Raw genomic sequence first — 11309 nt, forward strand, 5'->3', positions numbered from 1 at the left:
CATGAATGTGGAAAAAAGTAAACCTTTGCGTATTGTTGCTGGGATTGTAAATTGGTACAGCTAGAATGGGAAAATAGTATGGATATCCTCAAAAAAGTAAAAGTAGAACTACCATATGATCAAACAAATTTCATTTCTGGGAATATATCCAAAGGAAATGAAAACACTAACTCGAAAAGATATCTGCACCCCCATGTTTGTAGCAGCAGTATTTACAACAGCCAAGACATAGAAACAATTTAAGCGTTCATTGATAAATGAATGAATAAAGAAGTTGTGGTATGTGGTATGTATACACCACTCACAACTTAATTTTTACAAGTTAAACTTGTGAATATTATTCAGCCATAAAAAATCCTACCATTTGCAACAACACGGATGGACCTTGAAGGCATTATGCTAAGTGAAATAAGTCAGAGAAAGACAAACACTCTCTGATCTCATTATGTGTGGAGTTTAAAAAAAAACTCAGAGAGATCAGACTTGTGGCTACCAAAGGCAAACGGTGGCGGGAGGAAAAATTGGAGAAAGATGGTCAAAAGGCACGAGCTTCCAGTTATAAGGTAAATAAAGACTAGGGATGTAATTTAGAACATGATGATTATAGCTAACATTGATGTATGATACACAGGAAAGTTGTTAAGAGAATTAATCCCAAGAGTTCTCATCACAAGGAGAAATGTTTTACCTTTTTTCTTTTCTTTTTATTGTATCTATATGAGAAGATGGATGTGAGCCGAACCTATTGTGGTCATCATTTCACAATATATGTAAATCAAACCATCATACTGTATACTTTAAACTTATACAGAAATATATCAATTATTTCTCCATAAAAGTTTGGGGAAAAAAAGACAGTAAGATACAGTGTGGATAGGAGAGAGTGGGAGATGAGATGAGAATGACGTTAAGGGTTCTGGCTTGGGCCAAGGGTAGATGCTGAAATTGATAAAGCAGGAAGTTGAGCAGGTTTGGGCAAAGGCGTGCATGTGGGAGAATCAAAAAAAAAAAATCCGTTTAGAATACAAGTTAAAGGTAAGATACAGGGTCTGGATCCCCACATGACGACTAGCTATTGAACCACAGAAATAATTTACCAACAAAATCACTGGGATTAGAGCCTTCTTTGAAGGTAGTACTTAAATCATGTTCAGTTCCTTTCATGGTTACTGCTTACTTAAGTTTTCTATTTCTTGCTGTGTCAATTATAATCATCTTTCATTAAATGTTAATTCCTATGCATTAAAATTTTTTAGCAAATAGGTATAGCATGCTTTTAAAGTTTCAAAATTTATATATTTAATATATTCCTTTTTTTACATTTTTCTAATTCCTTGATTTAATTTTTTTGTGTTCCCTACAAAAGACACAGTTCTGCATTTATTTATTACTTCCATTAATTTTCTCAGGTGTCACGGCTGAAGAAATAAATGCAAAGAAACAATGCTCTATGTTTCAATTTTTTCCCTCGTTAGAAATGACCTACATCACATAGAATATATTTTTTCTCATAATCCCAGAAAAACACACTAAAAGATATCAATCTATGGAAATATATTCATTAGTTTCCAAAAGATACCACTCTCTTGCAAACAGCAGTCTGCAGATAAAAGTCATGCTCGTATCTCCAACAGGCTTAACTGTTTTAAAACGTCGAAATAACTCTTCTATTTCTAAAACCATGGCACGAAATCAGCTCTGGCAGAAAGCTGCACACTGAGCTCAGGTTGCACAGAGAGCTGACACGTTCTGTTGGGTGAACTTGTTGTACTGGAATAGCAGATAAACAAGAGCTCTCCCTTGAACTTTTAAAAAAGTGATGAGGAAGAAAGTCACCAGTATAGTTCAGTGAAAGGAATATTATTTTCTGCTTACTACAGGAGACTGTGTAGGCTCAGAGAAGTTAAGAAGTTGACTATAAAAATCTGAAGGGCCCTCCTGACATAGCCTTCCAGAGGCACAGAGCCGTGTCTCAGGCCTGACTCTGCTGCTGACGGTGCTCTACTCCTACCTCTACTTTTTCTTCAATGATACTATAACATCACTACATTTCTGAAACTAAGTGGGAGGGTTGAAATATTGAAAAACTAAATAAATTTGTTTTATTATTGTGAAAAGGCCAATTGAGTGTTGACTATCGATACCTTGTCAAGTGACTGAGGACCAAAATGCCTCTCAAACCCACACTCTTTATACATACTTTATGAATGAGAACATGCTATATAAATATTACTCATGACTTTTCCCAACTGATAAAATCCTGCTCTTTCTTTATGACACAGCTCAAAAGTCACCTTCTCTGTGAAACTTCTCTGACCTCCTGTTGCCAAATTCCTTCTGCAGCTCTCTCACTTCTCTTGAACCATCCCATTGTTATTTGATTTCCCAGTTAGACTGGGTAACTGACTTAATCACTTTCGTGTCTCCAGCGGCTTATCTTTGTTGTGAACAGCTAGGCTATTTCAACACGGGATTTAATTAATGTTGCAGACATATATGGAACTATCATATCCCAAGTACTGTGCCAGGTGTCAGGGGAAAAAAAGGAATGTGACACTGTCTCCGTCGTTGAAGAATTCACAGACCCCTGTTGTAAATAAGTAATTGCAAAGCAATGCCAAAATCCGAGAACAGTGAAGCAGATTTAAAAAAAAAATCTCTAGAAAAACACACTTGCTGGAGGAATAGGTCAGGACTATTGACTATTATGGGACTTGAGAGTTACACATGGATACCTTTTGTATCTACAAAGTTCGTGAGCTAAAGATGCAAAGAAATGCAGGGGATTGGGTGCCTGACATGAAGGAACTCACAGTTAACAGCTAGCAACTATTTCCAGGTATTATTTCACTTAATCCCCAAATCCCCAAGAAGGCAATTTCTGTTATTATCCTCGTTTTACATAATAGAAAAGCAGCTTCCAGAGTTTAAGCGATGAACTTGCCCAGGACTCTTTGACCTCAGAGACGAATTAGGCATGGCGTGCTGCCAGGTGACAGAAGCCCAGGAAGCCCTGAGACTGAGAAGCTGTCCTCTGGAAGAACGCACATGCCAAGAGCCCAGGCTTCAAGGGGAACCTTCACTGTCCCAACACTGAAGCCCAGCTGAACCAGGCCTGGCTTACAGGAGGCTGAGCCTTGGGGGAGGTGGGTGTGGCCTTGGGTCCCTTTCTGAGCCCAGTGCCTCAGAGGTGGGAGAGGGAGGTGAGGAGAGAACAGAGGAGATGGACTCAGGAAGGGAATGAGGGGACAGGAGCGAGGAGACAAAAACTGGGGGGAAGGGAGCAGGTAGAGGATACCTGGAGGAGAGGAATGGGAAAGAAGGTGGGGTGGAGGGTGGGGCTGGAGGCCCGGAATCTGGGGGAAGGTCACTATGGGTGGGGGTGGGGATAAATGAGGGAGAAAACCAGGAGGGGACCTGGGGCGGAGAAGCCTTCCTTTAAGACATCCTTGAAAGGCCACTGTGAGGCTACGTGAGCCACCAAACCAGGCCCTAGTAGAAAGTTGGGTGGACAGTGCAGCGGGGGCAGCCCTGGGAGAGGCAGAGAGGCGGTGGGGCTGGGTGTATGTAAAATGCTCAAGTCACGTAAGGGAGCTAGTGTTTAGCTGAGAGTCTAAGTATTTGCTTAAGATTAGCCGCCTGCTCGGCCAAATTCAGGCACCGGTTTATATTGTAACTGCCCTTTAAACGCTTTTTGGTGGATTTGTGCTTCGAGGATTATTGACCAATTTGGTCCCATGGGCATCTGCTGTTTAGAGGAAACTTTGTGTCAAAGAGTACACACGTGGTAGCAAATCCTTATTTATTGTTAAACCTGCAGTCTTTTTGAGAGGTTCTTTTCTGAGATAGGTGACATAATCTCAGGGTCCTAAATGAAGCTGGGGATTCCTGCTTAACCGTGTCACTCCCAACTCAGGTGCAAACCAACAGAAGGAGCCTTCATGGTTTTCTTTCTTCCTTCTATGGACAAGAAAAGAGGCCACATACTAAACCTGACAAGTTCAAGGGAGATCTGCATGGCAGGCCTTACAAACTCAGAGACCAAAAGTAACCATATAGAACAGTCTGAACATAACAATTCCTAAGTAAAAGTAGGTCATGGGGGTAGTCACATCCTAGGCCTGTAGCTTCCTTGACAAAGATCAATCTTTACCTGAAGTGAGCCTGTCTGTTGTCTTTTGGCATCTAAGATAACATACCTTTGAAATGTCAGAGTAAACCCTTTTTTCCAGATCCGTCAGGGCATAATCCACCTCACCAGAGCACAGACCACAGACCCCTCATGCTTGCAGTGTTCCAGGCATATCATCTCTATGTGCTGTGAACGTTAATTGTTATCTATCCTTTACCCGCCCATGTAAAGATATGTCTCTCTGTTTAACTTTTGATTCAGTTCCAGAGATTTCTTTACTTTGCTTTTTGCCACCCCCTTAGTCTACCACCAGTGGATTTCATGTAACCCTCCTTACGGCTCCTCTGATTCAAATGCGTAAAATAAGCTTCAAAACTGCCATCCTTAGGATCATTTTCTCAATTCTCTTGAGATTTTGCTTTCCAGCAATTGTCAGTTTGGCTCAAGTAAACTTATAAAAATTCTCTACAAGTTTGGACATTTCTTAGGTCAACATTTACTTGGTGCAGTCAGCACGATTCCAAAGAAGCTCACCCAGAACCACCCTGCAGACATGGATCCAGTGCCAGGTACCAGCAGGGACCTGCTGTGTCCCACGGGATCCTGCTTTGTGTCGGGTGAACTTGGTGAGTTTTTCTTGGAATTCTGGACTCACCTCCTTGTTTTAAGGTAGGAGGCCCTGACTTTATTTAACTTGTTCTTAAAAAATAAAGATTCGAGGAGGCACTAAAGTTTAAGGGTTGAGATAACTCAGGCTAAGGATAAGGGTCGAGATAACTAAGGGACAGAAGAAAAAAAAATGAGTGCCTGTTTTTTTTTTTTTTAATGTTGGCTTTTCATTGGAATTGCTTTCTAAGAGTCTGAACAAAACCTTTTGCTAGATAAACAAGAGCCTGAACTTGTTCATTTCAGAAGATAAGAGGAATTTACTCCCTCCAGCTTGAATTTCAGATATTCTTAGGTGACTAAGGATCTATGTGGAGGTGTCAGAGATAAACATGGCCCCTAGGGAATTCCAACACAGTCATAATTAAATAATTGACTCGTCCAGGGACTCACACATACAAGCTGGTGACCTAGAGCTCCAAGTCCTCTCCATTGTATTAGGCAGCCAGGAAGAGAAACTGAGACACTTAAGTGGGTTGGAAAAAATTGGTAGGCGATAGCTCCTTGGAGCTTAACCCACAAGCAGCACACTTCAACCTGCCACACAATATTCCTAGAAATTTGTTCATACTCTGCAGATCTCAAAGGAAAACTAAAATTAACATGGGAGATCATACCACCAAGGCTGGCAGATCCCCAGCCCCCATCGATACTCCTGCAGATGTACAATTCATAGGAAGCCTTTAACTGCAAGTGCTTACAAGAATGGGAAGATTTAACTAGAAGGGATATCAATTTACAATGGCCAAAATGGAGTCCTTCTGACACGTAAATTAATGTTTCGTGTACATAGATAAAAGTCCAGCCCTAAAATCAAACTGAATGAATGAGAGGCTTACTTCAACTGGCAAATAGAAGCCTCTGAAGTATAGCTCAGAGAGACTTTCTTCTCTCCAGGGAATTTTAGAGACTGTCTCTGAACCAAGGAAGGCTTCTGAAGCTGCCCAGTGCCAACACCCCACCTCTCCTTCTTCTTCAATTGCCCTGCTATACCCTTTCCTTTGTCATCCGGACATCCATGATCATGCTTTACTTACTGACCACCTTCTTTTCCCAGGAATGGTTTACAGGAAACTCTTGTTGATAACGCTGACTTAATCTGATTTACAGATGGATCTTATCTACAAGATGAACAGGGACATAATTGAATTGGATAAGCAATAACTTCCATGGTGAACATAATGTAAGGTTCTTATTTACCTGAATAAGATCTACCCAACAAGTTGAATTAGTTGACCCAACTGGAGCTTGTCCATGGCCAACAACCAGGCAATATTTGCACTGACAGTTGCTATGCCTTTGGTGTAGTTTACAACTTTCGATGTTGTGGAAGCAGCGAGGCTTCCTGGCTTCCTCAGGGCGGGCCATAAAGGATGGAAAACAGGTTGCAGAATCATAAGATGTCAGACTGCAACTGAGACCATTGGCAATTACCAAATTCCAGGACATTCTAAAGCTGCCACCATGGAAGCAAATGAAAATAATTTAGCTGACGCTGCAGCTAGACAAGCAGCAATGAGCAGCCAACCTATCCAGACTTGAGACTATTTCTTCTCCCTGTTAACTCAATAAAAGACTTCCATTTACAGTTCCAAAGGAAAGCTTCAAAAGAAGAGGACATGGCAATAAAAATGAGGAAACTTTGACCCAGACAAACAGATATGGTTTGGACCCAGTCAGAAACCAATCTTCCCTATAGGGGCTCAATTAGCTATACTCCAACATGTGCATGAGCTAACACATTGAGGTCCTAAAAAAGTGATTTCATGGAGTAAACAATTTTCCCACTGAGGCTCATAAAGTGTGTAGCAGATGTTCTATCTGTCCAAAAATATAACCCTGGAAAACCACTCCACGGATCCCAGGGACATTTCCCACTTCCTTTAGGTCCATTTGAGGTATGGCAATTGGGTTTTATCCAAATGCCACCATCTCAAGGATACAAATATATCTTAGTCATGGTTTGTATGTTTTCTTGCTGAATTGAGGCATTTCCCTGGAGGAGAGCAACAGCCTTAGCAATAGGTAAATTATTATTGGGAAAAAAAATTCCCAGTTGGTGAATTCCCTCTGAGTTACATAGTGACTGAGGGACTTATTTCACTGCTTAACTAATGCAGTCCATCTGTAACTTTTGGCCTCTTCTACAGCATTTCCATCGTGCTTATCTAGTTCTTTGAACTGGTGGAACGTGAAAACGGTACAGTTAAAACTCAACTTGGTAAATTTTCCAAAGCTTTTAATCTCCCTTAGCCAAAAGCTTTACTTAGAGTGCACCTTAACCTGAGATCTACTCTTTTTGGCAAATATAGCCTTTCTTCTAATTAAATAGTCATTGATCACCCTATGCATCCGGATGAAGGGACATATGAACCAACCTTACTAAAAGAAGGCATTCAGCATTATTATCAAGGACTTATTAACCAGCTTAAAGAAGTTGATAAATTAGGAACTGATTCATTTCACCATGTGCTCCCGGAAGACAAAGATTACAAAGACCACAACTTACAACTAGGAGATTTTGTCCATTGGAAAAGGTATCAATTAAAGACTTTCTCCAACCTTGTTGGAAGAAGTCTTATCACTTATTACTATTTAATCCATGTGCAGCTAGACTTAAAGGTATTAACTCGAGGAGTCACTTTTCTCATTTTTTTTAAAAAAGGGGTGCCTAACCACAAATGGGTATCTGCCCCTGTCTCTGACACTCACCTCCACCTACAGCAGACATCAAAGACTCCTCAAGGATGAGAAGCCATGGATATCAGAGGCAGACAGCTATCCTAAGACTTTGGGAAGATCCTGTATACTTACGTAATTGATATATACTTAAAAAAAAAAAGAAACATTTGTTTGATTCTCTTTACATGTCTGCTAAAGATATTAGTCATAATAATAGTTATACTTGTTCTTGGGCTTTTCTCAAACCTTGGTCTTATATAGCTCAGCTGTTAATTGCTGAAGGTGCATAAGGAAACGGTTGTATTATCAAAAATACTTTTTTTATGGTTTCTCTTTTGAAATTTGGAAGGAATGTTATTGCAGAAGGAAGGAATGGATGTGTGTGTTTTCAAGAGAAGTAAAAGGAAGTAGTTTGTCATAATAAGTTGGTTATTTCTGAATGAGTAAAAGAGAAAACTAAGAAGGACAAGAGAAGTTGTAGATTAGTGGATGAAAGAATATTGAGAAAGAAATTTTATGTAACATTGCTAGAACCCAGTTATGGAAACATGCCTACCCCTAACCCACCAAGGACTCCTAACTATATTAATCCAGATGGAAGCTGAAGTGGCTATAAAAAAAAAAAAATGACGCTTTGTAACGGCTACTGAGGCACAGGAAATTTATTTATGAAACTCTTACTGTCTTCCTGGCCTTGAAATATTTTTTTGTGATAGTAACTGTAATTTACACCATTGTGTTCTTACAGCTTTGGACCTGATTAAATCTTATGGTTCCCAATCGTACAACTAGCAGGAATCAGATTGATAATGAATGACACTTGAGTGCTTCCAATGGGAAGTAGATGCGCCATATTAAAATAATTAACAACAACAATAGTAGTAAATAGGAAAACTCATCTCATGGTAAGATTGTGAAAATCAAAGAGACGTATAGTGTGCTCTCAAACTATAAGTAAATGTTATACTAGATGGAAGATAGAAAAAAGAGAGACAGACAGCAAAACTTGGCTCATGATAGCTTGTAGGTTATAAATGATCCAGTATTTTTTTTCTTAATAAAGGCCCATAACACCTGTCTCCCAGGCACCTGCCTTTACTTTTTGAAAAAAATTTGGCCTTGACTTCTATCCAAGCTTACGGTCTTGCTCCATCCCCTGTGGTCCACCATTTCAGCAAGACAAATGATGACATTAAGACTTCCAGGGAATGACCTTTCTTAGCACAGTGGGATCACATTATCCAACCAAGAGGTTGGTCATTAATGCATCCTTTGGATTGATTTATGACCAAAAGGGGGAAGTGTGGATGGAAAAGGGGCCACATGCTAAACCTGACAAGCTCATAGGAGGCTTGCATGGCAGACCTTACAAACTCAGACACTGAACCACATAGAACATTCTAAACATAAAAATTCCTAAAAGCAGGTCGTGGCTGGTAGTCACATCCTAGGCCTGTAGCTTCCTTGATAAAGGTCAATCTTTGCCTGAAGTGAGACTGTCTATTGTCTTTTGGCACCTAAGATAACATACCTTTGAAATGTCAGAGTAAACCCTTTTTCAGACCCCTGAGGGCACAACCCACAGCACCAGAGCACGAGATCACAAATCCCTCATGCTTGCAGTGTTCCAGGCATATCATCTCTATGTGCTGTAAATATTAATCATCTATATTGTACCCACCAATGTAAAACAAGCATGTGTCTTCGTTTTACTTTTTATCCAGTCCCAGAGATTTGCCTGCTTTGCTTTTTCCACCTTTTAATCTACCACCAATGGATTTCATGTAACCTTCCTTAAGTCTCCTCCTCTGATTCTAACATATAAAATAAGCTTCAAAGCTGCCATTCTCAGGAGCATTTTCTCAATTTGTTGAGATTTTGCTTCCCAGCAATTGTCATCAATTTGGTTGAAATAATCTCACAAAAATTCTCTACAGGTTTGGACATTTCTTATATCACACTTCCTTCTTCTCTTTCTTTCTTGTTCCCTCTCAGTTAGTATAACTGTAGTTCTGACTTAGCTCATTCCCCACGATCTTCTGTTTGCCATTTCTCCAGTTTCACCATTTTGTTTATTTATTTGGAGGGGGTGGTGTTTTGAAGGAAAAAAATGTGTGACTTGCAAATATTTTCTTTTAAAAACACATCTATTTTTTCCCCCTTATTTTGACTTCAGTTTTATTAGATGCCCAAAGGCGGAGTGAGGACTCCATTGGAGGGCGGGGGATAGTGGCCAGCCGTGCCTGCCCTTTTGGCAAGCGGGGCGGGGCGGCCGGGGGCGTCAGTCAGCGCAGGTTTCGCTGTCTGCGCAGAACCTGCCACCTCCTGGCAGCGACCTCCGGCTGGACGTGAAGCAGCAGAATTTGTTTTCGCTGACGGGCTCCCCCGTGTGGCTGCGGGCGTTAGTAACGTCTGTGACTTGAATACTTGCGTTCTCTTTTGAGCACGGAAGAAGGCCCGGGTCTTGCCCTCAGGACCAGACAGAAGAGATGCTCTTATTTTCTTTTTAGCACATTTTTGTGTCTCTCAGAGAAGAAATAGTTTCCAGCTTTTTTCAGGCTAACTTGGATTCCGGCACAGGAATTTAATGATGTTCAATTCTGAGTAACCCAACCCTTCCTGGGAAACAAATTGGGGGAAAGAGCTAATCTAGGATGCCCCAAGGCTTCTCTTGCAATGCAAACACTGAAAGGAAAGGGAAAAGACCTGGGTGAGTTGAATACTCATTAGGTGCCAGGTGCTTTACACTATTATTGAATCTTAGACTGCTCCAACTTAAGTAGGAATTGTCCCTGTTTTACAGAAGAAGAAACAGGTTTTCAGAGGCCCAAGATCTCAAAATCATTGTAGCCAGGATTCAAACTGCAACCTCACCGACTCCAAAGTTTGCACTAATGAGACCTGGTATGAGAGGGGAGAGTTTCCTGCTCAGTTCCTTCTCTTTAAAGATGTCACAGTCCAGAGAAAGTTCCTAATGTTTTACATCCAATAACCTAATATCTGTATGGCTCATCTGTATGAATTCTTAATTTTAATAAAGCCAAATTTACCAGTTTTTTATTTTGTTGCTGTACTTTTGATGTCAAATCTAAGAATCCATTGCTAAATCTGAGATCCTGAAGATTCATCCCTATGATTTCCTCTCATAGTTTTATAGTTTTAGCTTTTATATTTAGGTCTTTGATCCATTTTGAGTTAATTTTTGTACACTGTATGAGGTAAGAATCCATTTTATTCCTTTGCATGTGGTCATCCAGTTGTCCCAGAACTATTTGTTGAAAAGGCTATCCTTTCCCCAATAAAACTCAGTTGACCATAAACACATGGGTTTATTTCTGGACTCTCAATTTTATTCCATTGATCTGTGTGTCTCCCCCTTGTATCAGTACCATGCTGTCTTGATCACTCTTACTTCATGGTAAGTTTTGGTATCGGGAAATGTGAGTCCTCCTAGTTTGGTCTTCTTTATCAAGATTGTTTTGGCTATTTGGGTCACTTATAATTCCATGTAAATTTTGGAATCGGTTTGTCATTTTCTACAAAGAAGTCAGCTGAGATTCTAATAGAGATCGTGTTGATTTGTAGATCAGTTCGGGGAATATTGCCATCTTAACAGTGTTAAGTTTTCCAGTCCATGTACATGAGATGTTTTTCTTTTTTTTTAGATCCTCTTTATTTTAATGACATGTTGCTGTTTTCAGAGTATAAGTTTTACACTAATTATAACAAGTGTTGGAGAGGTTGTAGAGTAAAAGGAATCCTCATACACTGCTGGTAGAAATGTAAATTGGTACAGCGACTATGGAAAAGAGTATGAGGTTCCTCAAAG

Source organism: Pteropus alecto, unplaced genomic scaffold (genome assembly GCF_000325575.1).
Source record: "Pteropus alecto unplaced genomic scaffold, ASM32557v1 scaffold20, whole genome shotgun sequence".
Taxonomy (NCBI): Eukaryota; Metazoa; Chordata; class Mammalia; order Chiroptera; family Pteropodidae; genus Pteropus; species Pteropus alecto.